Source organism: Amblyomma mixtum, chromosome 2 (assembly GCF_055824585.1).
Source record: "Amblyomma mixtum isolate Tamu chromosome 2, ASM5582458v1, whole genome shotgun sequence".
In the NCBI taxonomy this organism is placed as follows: Eukaryota; Metazoa; Arthropoda; class Arachnida; order Ixodida; family Ixodidae; genus Amblyomma; species Amblyomma mixtum.
The window spans coordinates 121,525,393-121,540,208 of NC_143013.1; the positions used below are offsets into that span (position 1 = coordinate 121,525,393).

At 46.9% G+C, this 14,816-nt stretch overlaps 1 protein-coding gene across 1 annotated transcript in view; it reads right to left on the reverse strand.

Annotated features, from left to right (window-relative positions):
- Lmpt (four and a half LIM domains protein limpet) overlaps positions 1-14,816 on the reverse strand; it is a 277,389-nt gene that overhangs the window by 151,338 nt on the left and 111,235 nt on the right. The gene's annotated exons all lie outside the window — the stretch shown is intronic.

Genomic DNA, 14,816 nt, shown 5'->3' on the forward strand with positions numbered 1-14,816 from the left:
AATGGTGCGCCCACATAATCTCTTAGTCCAGTGTCTTATGGCCGCATTTGGAAAGTTCTATATTTCCCGAATACGTACTGCACCCAATTACTCAGGCCGGATATCAAAGTTCCCTCTTTACACACTGTATATGAATAATATAGTCACGGACTAAAAGGCGACAAAGTCTGCAGTGGCGCGGCACGGTGCGCTCGCGCTAGGCCCGACGCCATTAAATCGTTCCATCCTCATATGTCATGCAGTCCTAGTCTTCATCGGCTTGCCGTCAATCTTAAGTAATTTCAATCACGCATATATTTCCGTCAGTGATTAAGAACAGTGTTGCCAGTTACGGAAAAGAAAAATGATATTTATAACGATAAGGGAGAAATGGAGCAACAGGAATACCCGAGAAAATGACGCGTAGAAGGAATGGCAAAGATTTAAGGTAGAAAGAGGAAGCCAGGAAATTCAGCCCATTACAGAGCAGCCACGAATAGCGCAGGACAGCGGCATTTAAAAGTCAGTGGCACAGGCATTTGTCATGCAGCAATGTACGAAACCCGACTGACGGCAGGCAATATTTTTCCAACACCCCAAAAAAATAGTGCCCACAACTTGAGCTCACGCTTATTCAGTGAACAATGCCACATTCCTCGTAATGAAGGATCTGTTCTACCGCCGCGGCGGCCTATTGACTTGAGCATCCGCGGGGAGGTGCTAGGTTCGATCCCCGGCGCCGCCGGATGCCCACAGGTTTTCCAGAGGATACAAGCTTTCCCTTAGCCTTAGCAGGTGCAACGCTTAGAAAAGGGGTTTTTGACCCAACATTGCGCACACCAACTCCATGTGACACGCCGCTCTTTGACCAAGCTTCCCAATTGCGCCGATAAAAAGATTAATGATAATGATCATTGGGGGTTCCATATCAGGTGCCGCGTTATGTACGCTTTCTAGTCACCTGCTTAAAGAACTTATGGGCTTTCTTTAAGCTCTGCACGGTGAACTTAAGCGCGGATGCCCTTGTCTTACATATTTGATGTTTGTCGGGTAGGATCGGCTGGAATTCAAAGCAGAGTGAAAAGACAGCCAGCGTAAACTGCGCGCATAAACGTTTAAAACGCCTAAAAGAAATTTAAGATTTTGCCCGATCGCCACGAACAACGCGAGACACCCGTGTTCTGCGGCTGGGAATAACGCAGGCGGTGGGAATTATTTATCCGAATATCCGCTACAATCAACGCATAAAAATGAACGAAAGGAGGTCGTCCATCTTTTTTTTTTTTTTTGCAACCGTCTAATGCCGCCGAAAGATATCGATGACAGTGGACCAGTTGAAACAGACATTGGTGCAGTGTTGAGCCCGCTGTATGAGCGTTTAAAGTCAGTTATTCAAAGTTCTCCTTTGTAACAACTGTGCTTCAAGCAATACAGAAATGGAATCACGTCCAGCATTCTTGGGAAAAGAATTTAAATATCGGAATACTGTAAGGTAGTGTTATGCTAATACTGAAGTAATGGTCGATTCTTCCGATGCATAGCAAAACCTTTAAAGTTTTTTTTCATCACTGACATCGAACAGTTCAGAGTGAAATAGAAAACCAATGCAGAATGCTTTTGACGAGAGAAGAAACGTCAATAGCAAAGCAATGAAGCCTGCCGATGGGGGATCTGCGGATATATTGATTGTTACAGTGAAATCTTACAATTCATAAAATAATTGCGTTCTTAAACTCTTTCCCATTAAAAAAATGCTTTTGTCCATAATCGCTGGGTATGCACGCATGCAAGGTAGTTCATTTACGCAAGTCAGGAATTTTCGTGCTGTAACTTTTGGTACCTACGGGGCTGGTATCTCAATCCTTCCTCCCCCACCCCCCCCCCCCCCCCTTTTTTTTTCCATTGCCTCGTGAAAAGAAGTGCAGCAGTGATTAGTTCGCAAAACCTGAGAGTAGGCTATATCGTGAGACGCACGAGAAAGAGGACAAGCTTAAAAGCACTCTGCGGCTAAAGCATAGGCATAGGAAGCGAAATACGGATTTGAAACACACAGTGCTGTGTGCACCGCATTCATTTCTTTGCCTGCTGCCCATGTATTTTTTTGCACTATGTCTTGAAGATAGAACGACAAACCAACTGGCTTGCCAGAAAGCACTCCTAGAGAAAAGGCCAAGCCATCAGAGCAACACGCCACAGCTCTCTGCTTACTCTCACGAGACGAATGAAACACGACTCAAAGCTCGAAGTCCCATTTTTTAAAAGGGAAAGCCCGAACTAAATCGACGATTGAGCACAGAGAATAGTTTGCTCCAGTCAAGGTATGCTCGCCAATACCTTCAGGTGGAAGTACCGGTGGAGGCTCAAGTTACGAGCGTCAGTGCGGAGAAAAGGGCAATGAGGAAGAACTGCCGAAATAGGCTATTTCTAAAAGAAGACCCCTGCAAGCACCCTTCGCCGGGATAAGCAATTTCAAAGGAGGGAATCATAAAAAACACTTTGGGCCTAATCCCGCCCCACCTTCACGCTCCATGAGCTTCTACCGTATCTTGAACTTGCATCCTTTACAGAGCAACCGCCGAGCGCGAACTATGAATTTCTTCTCTGCAAGCACCAGTTTCAGTTACAAGCGTCGCTCCGCTGTTGGCATATTACAGACACTGGCGATTCAAGATCCCACCTCTCACAAACACTTCGGAGCCCTTACGCCTTCTCCACGCGTTCCCTTAAAAAGAAGCGTGCCAACTACTAGGCCACTTCACAGTCGTAAGGCACAAACGTAACTGCCGTTATGTAAAGTGTTCACAAAATGAACAAGGGAGGGGAAAACCTCAGTTTGCTAGAGCCAACGTTTCGACAAGGGGACTTGACGAAGACAAGTCCCCTTGTCGAAACGTTGGCTCTAGCAAACTGAGGTTTTCCCCTCCCTTGTTCATTTTGTGATCGCCAAGGACCATCTACCGCACCCTCTCTCTACCATGGACTTATGTAAAGTGTGGTGGATAGCGGTAAAGGAGCAGTATGGCGTTCGGCGGTCGAAGTTGTTTTGCTGCGTCACCGACGCATCGCTTTTTTCTACTTCGTACAAAAGATGATAAGATTACGCCAAGGCTACATATTAGCGCTCCTGTCCTTGGCCGTGGCTGGCAGCGCGCACTTCATTCCACGACCTTGTGCTGTTGTCTTTGGGCGCATCTTAGATACACACCCCTCCGTATTGCTTATTAAAGCGGATCTACTCGCGCCCTCAGCGTGTGCAGCCAGCGAACCAAAAGAAGCAGCTGAGGTTTCTTTTGGTTCGCTGCCACTAGCTCTCAACTTAGGCGCCAGGTGTGCAATGTTCTCACGCCTGTTTCTTTTCTTCTAGAAGCAGTTTAAATCCTCAAAACTGTTTTCTTCCTTTGGCACTATTTCGTCCCATACTGCAAATGCTCGACGACTGGCAGAGTTAGAGCAGCCTCCTTTGGGCTGGCCTTCAGCTCAAGGACCGCCAAGTGCGCGCTTAGCATCCGAAATGCCCTGGGCAACCTGTTCTAGCCAGAAGCTGCCGCTAATGCAATCGGGAGCGCAGCGATTTGTTTTCGGCCGTTCAAGATAACCACGCGTGGATGCTTCGCACGGAGCGACACCAGCAAAAAGAGAATCCGGCTAGAGCATTCAACGTAAGCTCAGTACAAGAAGCTGCACTGTAGGAATAATAAAAATAGAGACCTTAAGGAGCCATTTCTATTCAGGGGACCTGGTGCGGTTTTGGAGTGTGGCAGCGCTTTGCAATTTCGAGTGCCATTATCGGGCAGCGCGGCTCCTCGCGCGGCGTTCAAATGCGAGACGGCCCCTGTGCAGACCCCGAAACCCCGTTTCCGTTCGCTCGGAGCCGGACGACTCTTCCTCGGGCTGCCACTCGAGCCGGCCCTGTCGCACAGCGACCACTTGTTGCCCCGGCACACACTGTTGTCGGCGGCATCGTAAAAAGAAAGAGGCCTCTCCTACGACCCCGTTCCCGAGATTATCTCCGCGCGCGGGATTACTCGCCATCCTCGAAACCTAATGAAGCGCGGCCGTGTTCGCTGAAGCATTTGTGACGGCCAAGGCCGAAACTGGAACTGCCTGCTTCCAGTGGCAGCTGGGAGCTAAATATAGTTGCGGATATGCGCACAGTGGCCGTGAACGTAGGTGCTATAGAGGCTAGAAGGTTTGGCAACTCTGTGACGGCGTTATTAAGGCGAAATCCTTTAATGTCCCATCGTTATCGACAGAAGGTTGTCGGCAGAAGGTTGTCAGCAGAGCTGTCACGCTTTTTGTAGTCAGACCAGAAAAGAATCTTTGCGCACGATGGGAATCGAACCACCACCCTTCCGTTCCGCAGCCGAGCGTGCTAATGGCTTCGCTACTTCCTGCCAACGCATATGTAGTTCTCCTTGTCTAGGACGCTGGAGAGTGTTTGCAGAAAGGCGTCGAATCAGACGGATACCTCCCAAGCGCCCTCCAGTGTCTCCAGCACCTCAGATTCACAAACAATTGTGTACTTAATTAACATCTTAATCACACATCAGTGACGCAAGCAGCAACACTGCGCTAAAGGCTTTTGCCTCACCGCACTTTAGGTCAACAAAGTGCCCCCCCCCCCCCCCCCCCTGAATTTTTTCACGTCGGAATTAGCAAGCTCGCAATACATCGTCCCAGACAGCGTCAAGTGAGACGTATAGCCAAGCTTATATTGGCTATAACGCACCCTAGACACGCCTTCGTAACGTATCATGGTACCCCGCGATCATAATGTCAAGGCGCCCACAGCAGGCATCGTTGATGCTACAGCGAGGCAAGATGAAACCCCGGTGGAATGCGCACGAACACACAACTAGATTACTGCCATGTTACTAGTTAGATCACATCATTAATGAGCGTTGACACGTATTTCAAGGCTGTTTAAAGATTAATATGATGGTCACTTGCTCTACTGAGTTAGCAGCGTTTATTATTCACCTAAGCGCGGCCTACAGAAGGAGCGGAAAGCGTAAACGAACGGGCTCGCTGCCCCAGCTCGGCTTCTCTTGAACTTATCAAGATGGTCCCGTTAATCACGTTACAGCAAAATTGAATTCTCGGCCGAATTGGCACAGCGACAAGCGATATTTAACTGACACCGTTTTCTTTCTTTCCAACACACAACCAAAAGCAGCCGTGGCGAAATTATGTTGTTTTGCGTTGAGTAGGGTTCCTGGAGAACATTTTTATAATTTAGTACGAGTTTGTCAAGAAGGCTTGTTTCTTGTAAAAATCCGCGAACACATGACAATTCAAAAAGAGGATTTTCTGTTTGCAGCTAAATGGGGCGGAATGGAATGCCTTCATCATTAAGTCGTCATATATGAAATGCTGGCTTATTTCGTGTATAAATCAAGGAAACGCGGTATTTGCCGTCTGAAATAATCGTGGGGAACAAGCGAGGTGAATTTTAAACAAAGCTGTTTTGAAGGAAACTCAGCTGGACTTATACTACAGAAACGGTGCTGCACAAAAGTCAATAAGAATACTTTTTTGCCAGGGGTTTCTGATATCGTAGATTTAGAGAGCGCTTAAGAACAGTTAAACTGCCCTCAGTCACCCTTGATCGTTTTATAGTAAAGAAAAAAACAACACAGATAAGCAAATTGTAACAGGCTCTGAATTCAAAGTTGTTTTCCTTATTTATAACTTCTTTCTTGTGTGTGTGGGCTCACGAATCGTGCGGAATATTGCGCAGTATGTTTCAGTGTCGCAGTTGGGGACTAGTGTACATTTCTGAAATGACTACTTGGTCTTTTACGACGCCCGTTCCCTATTGCTCTCTTTCTCACGTCCTTTCCCGCGCTGGTCCTCGCAGCAGATGCAGCGTCAGCATTTCCACCACACAATATATACAGGTTTAAAAAATTAAATTGTAGCCTAGCTCGTCGGCGAGAGTAAGCGTAACCACGAAATCCATGGTAGGAAAGGCGCTGCATATCCTAGGACGGCTCGTAGACGGTGGTAGTCGCACACCTATATACCGGCGTGCGACCACCATACTTCCATCTTAATTCTTTCTCTCCCTTCTTTATCCCTTCTTTCATTCACGTCACGGTTGTGGTGTCTGCCGAGACTGAACGGGACTGAGCCAATTCCTGTACGCCTTTCCTTGCCTGATACGAACTTATCAATTCCCTAGGAGAAGCTGAAATAGTCCCTGTTTGTCCACTTTATCCTCGTCCCCTTCCCTCTCTAACAAAGCAACGTTCAGAAGCGCACTCGAGACATGCACAATTATAAGGAAGTGACACAAACGTTGACTTCCAGTTGAACCCGCTGGCCCAGGAACTATCCCAAACTATCCCGAAGCTCCCTGACTAATCCCCGAATGGGAGGAAGCTGCGGTAGAGATATCCCTTCATTTTTTATCCTCGCCAGAAAAGGGAATAAGTGTTGTATCCCTTATCTTTATTTTTTTGTAAATTGAAAGGAGCGCACGAGTGCAAAGGGGCGGCTAGATGCGCAAAAACATGAAGGCCGTTTTTCCCCTTACACGCGCGCAAACAATTTTCCAACTGTAAGCCGACTTGTAAACTCACACATTTGTTGCACGCCGGCAGAGTAACTGGAGCTTTAACTGGCAACCGCAGAGGAGGCAAACGCACTGCGCACTGCAAGCGCAGAACCGAGAAACTGCCGAGGTTATCTTTTTGCACGCGAACTCTTAATTGAGATTTACTCCTAAGCAATACCATGCAAATGCGCCCCATGAGAGTCTTGGGCGACGTGCTCCTCCGGTAGTGTTGTAGTATGTTCTGGTAGTATTCTCAATGTTTTGTTTGCTCTTTTTTTTTCAGTTGCTGTCTTTCGCTTCATGCTTCACTCGACTCCCAGGTAATGGCCGAGACGCCCTAGAGCATGCCTTTAACCGTGCGCGCTCCGAGACGCTAGCGGTGGGGATCAGTTTAGTCGCCGGGAGAGGAGCCCGTAGAACGGTCCGCACGGGCCCTTCCCACTCCCCTGCTGTCGGGGCAACAGTGCGGGGAACGTGCACTGACTCCTCGACCGAGAGCAGCAGCGTCAAAAATGCATGGCAGCGAACGACAGAGCAGAGCTCTTTTCTGAGGTAGCTGCAGTCCATGTAATATGCACGAGCCTGCATCAGCCGACGTTGAATGTCTGAGGCTTCCCACACTCTAAACAGAAAAGGAGTAAAAAAAGCAGTAAGCTGACATCCAGCGCACTCACCTGTTATAAAAGGGGAGTGCTCCAGAGGACAACTTACTCCTTTTTTTACTCCCACATAGGCGTATTTGTATTTACAGTGTATGAACGAACCCGTACGCAACACCGTGCACCTCCGTACACGCAATAACAAACGAATACAAGGTCTGCGGCGTTTTCCGAGGCACGGCTAAAACATAAAACATATGATAATGCTTCTTGGGGCAGCCAAGACTTAGTTTTAAAGAACTTGCATCTTTACTGCCTCTGTTGCTAAGAGTCCAGCCTGAAATAAGCAGAAAAAAATCTACGTAAAGGACAGCGAAAAGAATGCTGGAGACGCTTTTATCTAGAGGCAATGTTGAATTAGCCGGTGCAGAGTTTGGGTAAAAGAGATGGGCAAGGCACTGACTTTGCCAAAAGTTTAGAGGCCAGGAGTAGTTGGGGGGTGGGGGGGGGGGGGAGTAGAGAGGGGATCTTTTAAGCCCTGTAGTGAGAGGAGCTTAAATGTAGTGAGTCCCTAGTAGCATCCGTGGAAGACCTAGCTTTCGGAAGGTGGAGGGTTAGAGCTCTCTCTACCTTCGAGAGATCTAGGACGCTGGGGATGCATAATGATGGTTTGGTTTGGTTTGTGGGGTTTAATGTCCCAAAGTGACTAAGGCTATGAGAGACGCCGTAGTGGAGGGCTCCGGAAATTTCGACCACCTGGGGTTCCTTAACGTGCACTGACATCGCAGAGTACACGGGCCTCTAGAATTTCTCCTCCAAAGAAGGATGTATAATGAGACACAGGGTGTGGGCAAGGAGAAATACTCCGTGGGCCTTAAACTTAAGACAAAAGGCGTGCTTCCACGAAATGCAGGCTTTACTATGATATGGTATACTATTGTAATGTGTGCGTGCGCGTACGAGCCCGCCCGTGATCATGCAGACACCATGTATCATGCGACTTAGTTTCACGGTTATTCAACAGGCGTCAGACTTCAACGGTTTCAAGTGAAATGCAAAAAGAAAAAATAATTCGCACTCGAAATGATCAAGCACTTGTATACGCTGATTCCACTTATTAAGGCGCAAGCTTTTCTTGGCTCATGAGTGGCGTGGAAGGAAGTTGCGGAGGGAAGTTGCCCGCACGAACTGTCAATCGTAAGTTGTACGGAGAATAAAATAAAAAGTCAAAATTCAGGGAAAGGCCTCGGCATTTCCGCTCTTAAGCAGACTTAAGTGCCATCCTGTCATTTTTCCTCCTAGCCTTTACAAAAAAAGTTTTAGACAGTCTATAGAGTGTCTATACACTTCTGTCTATAAAGTCTATAAGCTGTCTGAACACAAATCCTAGAGAACAGTCTACAGGCAATACAAATGCCAAACACAGTCGATAGACAATCTATAGATTTATGTTCATACACTTATAGTAAACTTTACTCTATAGACAGTCTATAGACTATGAATAGACAAAAAGTAGAATCTATAGGAAGTCAATAGAGTCAATAAGAAGTCTATAAACTGTCTATAGACCATTCTTATAAGTAAAAAGCTGCCGCCGTCGCTCATATAGCGCTACAGAATGCGTGGCGGGTCAGTTATCAGAAATAAAGCTACGTCAACGAGAGTACGAGGGTTTTATTATTTTGTGAGTCCACAGCAAAACACGCGAATGAGAGATGTCAGGGACAGAGCTGAGACTAGTCGCTTGAAAAGGAACATAGCATTAAAATATGAAATGACTTGATTAAGTATAGCGCAACTGAAGATGAGGAATACAAATGAAGAACGAAAACACCCCGGCGCTTTACCGCTCTCCTTGTATTCAGTTGCGCTATATTTTCGAAGTCGCGTCAGACCAACTCGCCCAAACTCAGTTATAAAGTGCGCTGCATCCTGTACAGTCTTCACCAAAAATATACAGCCCAAGGGATTTGTTTTCAAGCCATCTAGCGGGCTCTTAAGCACATCTGACAGTCCTAAGCTTGGGAGGGTTGAGGACTTAAGCTGCTCCCGCCTTCCTGAGATTAGGGACCCTGGGTATGCAAGAGTAGCCGCGCTGCAGAGCTGAGAAGCAGACCCCTCGGACTGTATACTTTTCGCAAAGACTGTACATTAACGTGTAACGTGTTATTTATTCATTTATTTATTTATTTATTTGATCATACTGTTAACCCTCCAATGAGGGTCGTTACAGGGAGGGAACAAAAACAAATACATTTCATAAGCACTTCAATGAGCAGTCATGAGTCAGAATTCACAATTTGTACACCATTTCTCAAAAACATATCAACATCTAGCTCAAATTGTTGCACGTTCGCACTTTCCACAACATCAGTTCGTTCCATATTTCAATTACATCAGGGAAGAAGGAATACCGGTACGCATCCGTACGTGTGTTAATAAGCTGTAGTACCCTGCTGTGGGTTTTTCGGGAACCACGTTTTAAAGGGGCTTTTACATAATGTTCCTTATTTATTTTAATGCCCCTTGCAGTATCTGGAAGGAAGTTTGAGTCGATGTTTTATTCCTCTAATTTCCAGCGTTTCCAATTCACACTGCTGTATCATCTTTGTAACCGAGTCAGTACGGCGATACTTTGAACATATAAAACGTGCCGAAATCCGCTATATTTTTCCCACCTTCTTTTTTAAGCATTTTTGGTGGGGGCTCCACACAGCATTCGCATATTCCAGATCGCAGATGCTCCGGCAGGCTGTGTGTTCGTCACAACTGTGCGCTTAGTTGACGCTCACGAACAGCGCGGTGATCATCTGTGGGCAAGCCTACACGGGCGGCTTCGAAGCGACGTCATCGAGCGAAGCACGGCACAGCGGACAGTTTCCGGCTCCATTAGACTCATTGCAGGCGTCTGCATGACGGACGGTCAAGGCGGCTGGACGGCGAAGACAGGCGAAGCGCGACGCCCCCTGCCGCTGTCAACCCGAATTAGTCTCGTACGACACACCGGTCTTTGGCGGACGCTGTTCCACGAATATAACGAAAGAAAAGCTTGCGCGGCCGCAGCGGACTTGTCTGCGTCCTCATTTTTGCCGTAATAAATTGGTCCTCCCTACTTTAATTAATTATTCATTACATTTTGTTCTTGTTGCGGACGGCTTCTGTTGGCTGTCTCTGATGAAACCCGGCCGTGACGGTAATAGGTACGCCACCGCGGCTTGGAAAGTTTGTATAAGGGTAAAGAGGCAGGGTACTTCACTTGTCTTGCTTTAATAGCGAAAAATTGATAAACTTATCTTAAAAAGTGGGCATGATTACACAAAACGACGCCATCTGAACGCATCAAAAATTCAACGGTAAGCTGTCGTCAGGTCTTGTACAATCACAAAGGTAGATTAACTATGGAAATCAGCGAAGCATTTCAAAGCCACAAAAACCGCGACACATGCGTAAGCACCCCATCTGTCCTCGTTCATGACTGTGAAATATCGTATCTTGACCATCATGACTGATTTTGGCATCTTATCAGTGTTTTGGGGGATGATCATGCGTGCTCCTGTTTGTTAAGAGAGTATTTTTTGTGTTCCTTGCAATAAACCTTCAGTTGCTAGTCAGCGCCTGTCCCGTCTTCTCTCTTCCCTGTTGCTGGGCCGTTTTCTTGAAGCTAGACCTGAGCTTAACACTGAGCTCCTGATACTTATACATAGTGCAAATCTGGGTCACAATGCTCCACCCCACTAAGCACCACCAAACTGCACTGTATTAGTGGGCCGTTTGGTTCCTCATGATTCGTGGTGTTATAAAAATAATAAGAACTCGTCAGCTGTGAAAGCGGATAAAACCTGTAGCGATACACGTCATAATTGCAAACGACCTCGCGGTAAGAGGGAAGAAATCTTCATTCCGCGCGTTTTGCCGTTCTACTTTGGCAGAGTTTTTCTCTTTTTTTTTTTCCTTTTAAGGCCTTGCGCCACGGAAACACTTTTAAAAGTCGACTCCCCGATTCGCGTCCGACAACTATACATACAGGGTGCACGTCATTGGCGGTTGCCAGAGTTTATGCAACTTGTTTATCGGCATCGTCGAGGCTTGAATAAAGGTTCAGAAACCTTGTCTATAGGATTGCTTAGGGAGCACAATCGACCACTAGAGTTCAGCGCCTCTGTAGTATGCATCAAAATCGCCAGCATTTCCTGCGCGTTTAAGCCCGCTTTAGTTAATCTGGAAGAAGCCTGCGGCACAGCATTAATGAGCGAATTAGCGCCTGTGCCCAGCGTGTAAGGAGGTCGCATAGGTGCGAGATAAAAAAAATTCACAGGTACGCGAATTTATATTATCTGTTAGAAATTACATAGTATTAGAAGCTGTTGATGTCTTCCCCGGAAGTGTCGTCTCTTATGATCTGATGACATCACTTTCCTTCCGCCAGTGAGAATTATCCGGTCTGGTGACGTCATTTCCCTCCAGCCAATGAGCGAATTTTGTGAGCGAGGAGACATTTTTTTTCTCCGATGAGGCTTTTAATGCTCTCGCATTAATAATGCATTTCGCAGTGCCCGAGGACTAAGTTTATTACTGCCATGAAAAATATTCTAATAAAAGATGAAGTGTTGTTTCTCCTTTTTCAGGAACTCGTATCCTATGAACATGCACGCCATAACATCCCGGGTGAACACGAGAGTGTTCGCTCCAAAAAACACACAGAATTCTCGCTCTAAACCGTACCGCACTAGATACCCACTCTGCGCTTAGAAGAAACGGTGAGGAACATAAGAAAATAAAAATAAATGTGAAGCCAATTAGGAACTTCTGCGTGGAGGTGCAGGAGGTATTGGCTGTGGTGGCCGAGCTGCATTGCTAATGGCGGTGAATATGGCGATGGTAGTGCGATGGCAGTGCACGTTAAAGAACCCCAAGTGGTCGAAATTTCCGGAGCCCTCCACTATGGCGTCTCTCATAGCCTGAGTCGCTTTGGGACGTTAAACCTCCATAAACCAAACCAACCAGCAGAATAAACCAGCGCGGACGGGAGCCACTTGCATTGCTAGAGACCTTTCTCATCTGTAGCGCGAAAAACGACTGGCTTCGCGTAAATCGTTTGTCATCTCAGATTAGTGCGGCAGAAAAAAAGGCTTGCTAGGAAGTCCACTTGGTTCCATCCTGTCGACTGCTATCATAACAAACGCAAACACATAGTAATCCGAAAGTGTTAAATATTTTTAGTTCTTCTGGAGAGCAGTTGTTGCAGTGACCTCAGGGTGTTACTAAGCAATCCGATTTTCACTCGGTTCGCTACCAAAACAGAACACTCGGCTTCCTCCATATCCTTATTTTTATTTATTATTTACGAGAAGATAGACTGAACAATAACATTTTGACAGATTTGCCTGTCTGGATGGGTCAGAAGACTTCTAATAAACTCTAACATATCTCCAATCAAAACTTTAATTTGAAACGCAACGTTTCGGGTCGACTCGGATCCTTCTTCAGGGGTGACTTTAAAGCGCGTTGAAGGTGCAAAGGCTACAACGTCTGACGAGGCGTCTGTCCTCCTTCTGCTCAGCATAGTGCATGTACAAAATGAAAACACGATACATCTTATTAAACTAAGAAAAAAGTAATGATTTCAGCGCACGCGCAAATGGACAGTGAATATTATCTGAAACGTAATTACGACCTTTATCCCAAGTTCTACCTATATAAGGAGAGACGCGTAAGAGGGGGCATATATTATTAGCCCGCTTCACCGCCCCAAACAAATCAGCAAAAATGCAAACACAAAAATATATAGATCGGAGCAAAAAAAAGAAAGACCGCCCGGGACGATGTCCGTTCCCCCCCTGACAACGAAAGAGGGAAGAGCTCGAAACAAACACACGCATTCGATGCGGGCCTGGCGTCCTATCTTTCCGGTGGCGGTAAAATGCTCGGTCGGACCTTGGAGATACAAGGTTGATACGCGGATGACCCGACCGACGTTAAAGCCCCCCCCCCCCCCCCCCCCCCCCCCCTCCAAGCTAAGCCAGTGCCGAACGAGACTGGGTCACCCAATAAAAGAGGGCCAGCTACGACGACCGACAAGCGATGGGCGCACAAGCACACGGGCGCGCAATACGTTCGTGTCCCTCCGAGTCGCGATTGCACGCCATGTTTTAGTTCTCAGCGCTTGGATGCTCCATCGAAGCCTTGCGTGTGCTTTTGGTTTTCTTTATCCTGTATAACATCCCCAGCAAGCTGCGGCTTCGAGCCTAACGCGGCTTATGGCAACCGTTGCAGACTTAATGGCTGCTGCTGCTGCTGCTGCTGCTGCTGCTGCTGCTGCTGCTTTTCTGGGGGTTCGCACGAGAGCGCGGGTATTAGACCGGGTCGGTGCCGTCGTGATAGCGTACAGTCAATCCGTTTATCAAAGGCTTGCGCAAAATTTGCCGCTGCGAGTCAATCTGGGCCGCGGGATCTGGATCGGCCGTCCATCCGGGGTTCGCCGCCGCAAGAACGAAGGTCAAACAAACGCGGAAAGGCCGATTGGGAAAAGCCTCCGCTCTCCGAGGGTTATAAACAGCCAGTTACGGGACAGTTGGCCGCTTTTCCGGGTGTCAGCTGAAGGGGGTGATTTGTCTCTAACGTGGCAGTAGTAGAGTTCCGTGCGGCACTTGGTTTTCATTTTCTCACGGGAGCTTTCCTGTATGATCGTATTTTGTTTTTCGGCCGCTTACACAGTGAGCACAAAGAAAACACGTTAGGTTTGCTATAAGTGTAGGAAGATTTCCATTTCGTTCTGGCGATCCTTTCTCTTTCAGCGTTAAACAGACTTTTTTGCCTTTTGCTGAAGAAGTAAAGCAGACAAAAAATAAGCTAGCAGAAACGACGTCGCTACGATGAGGTACGCGTAATCTACAAATTATATTTTCAGACAGTGCTATCAGTAAATGCGAAGCTAGCAATCGCTGCAGACCTGCTCACGTCGGTTCCGGTACTTAACAGTGATGCGTACAACCTCTGATTACGATTATCTACAGGCTTTCGTAAGGCACTAAGCGCGTGTGCGATACGTTCCGTGGGTTACATTATACAGAGGGTGTTGCTTTAAAAGCTTGCTCAAACCGAACAACAAAAAAAATAGTTAGGGGTGTTTTGTTATTTCTTTCTTTACTGGTCATGTTGGTCCCGACAGCAAGGCGCACACGTGTAAAAGCCAAGATTATAGTATCCCCACTATGACTGTGCATTCCGCTTTCCCTGCTTAACTAAAATTCGCGCGCCAACGATCAGTTTAAGATGAAAGAGAGAGAAATAACATTTATTTGCACCAGTCAAAACAGAGGAGGAGAAGGCTTTAGCCTAAACCCCCATGCATTCCCCTAACCGTCGGCCGGAATCCCTTCCAACGTGGCGGCGGTCAAGTCGAGACCGATGACTTCGCGTTGTTCTTCTGCTTCGTGGTTGAGTAATAAAGTCTCTCAGGATTCTACATTTCTATTCTGGTCGTTATTGGCAGGTCCACACCGTGTGCACTGGTTCTGCAATGCTATTGCAGTGCGTATATCAAGGATTAAAGACTTCCGGAAGCTATTTACTGTACAGTTAAGGGTTTGTGAACACCCCACCCCAGTTTGCAATTTCCTTCACATGATATCTTCTTTTAGGCTGAGCTGTTTATCCGCTCCTTGATAGGCCTTACGACC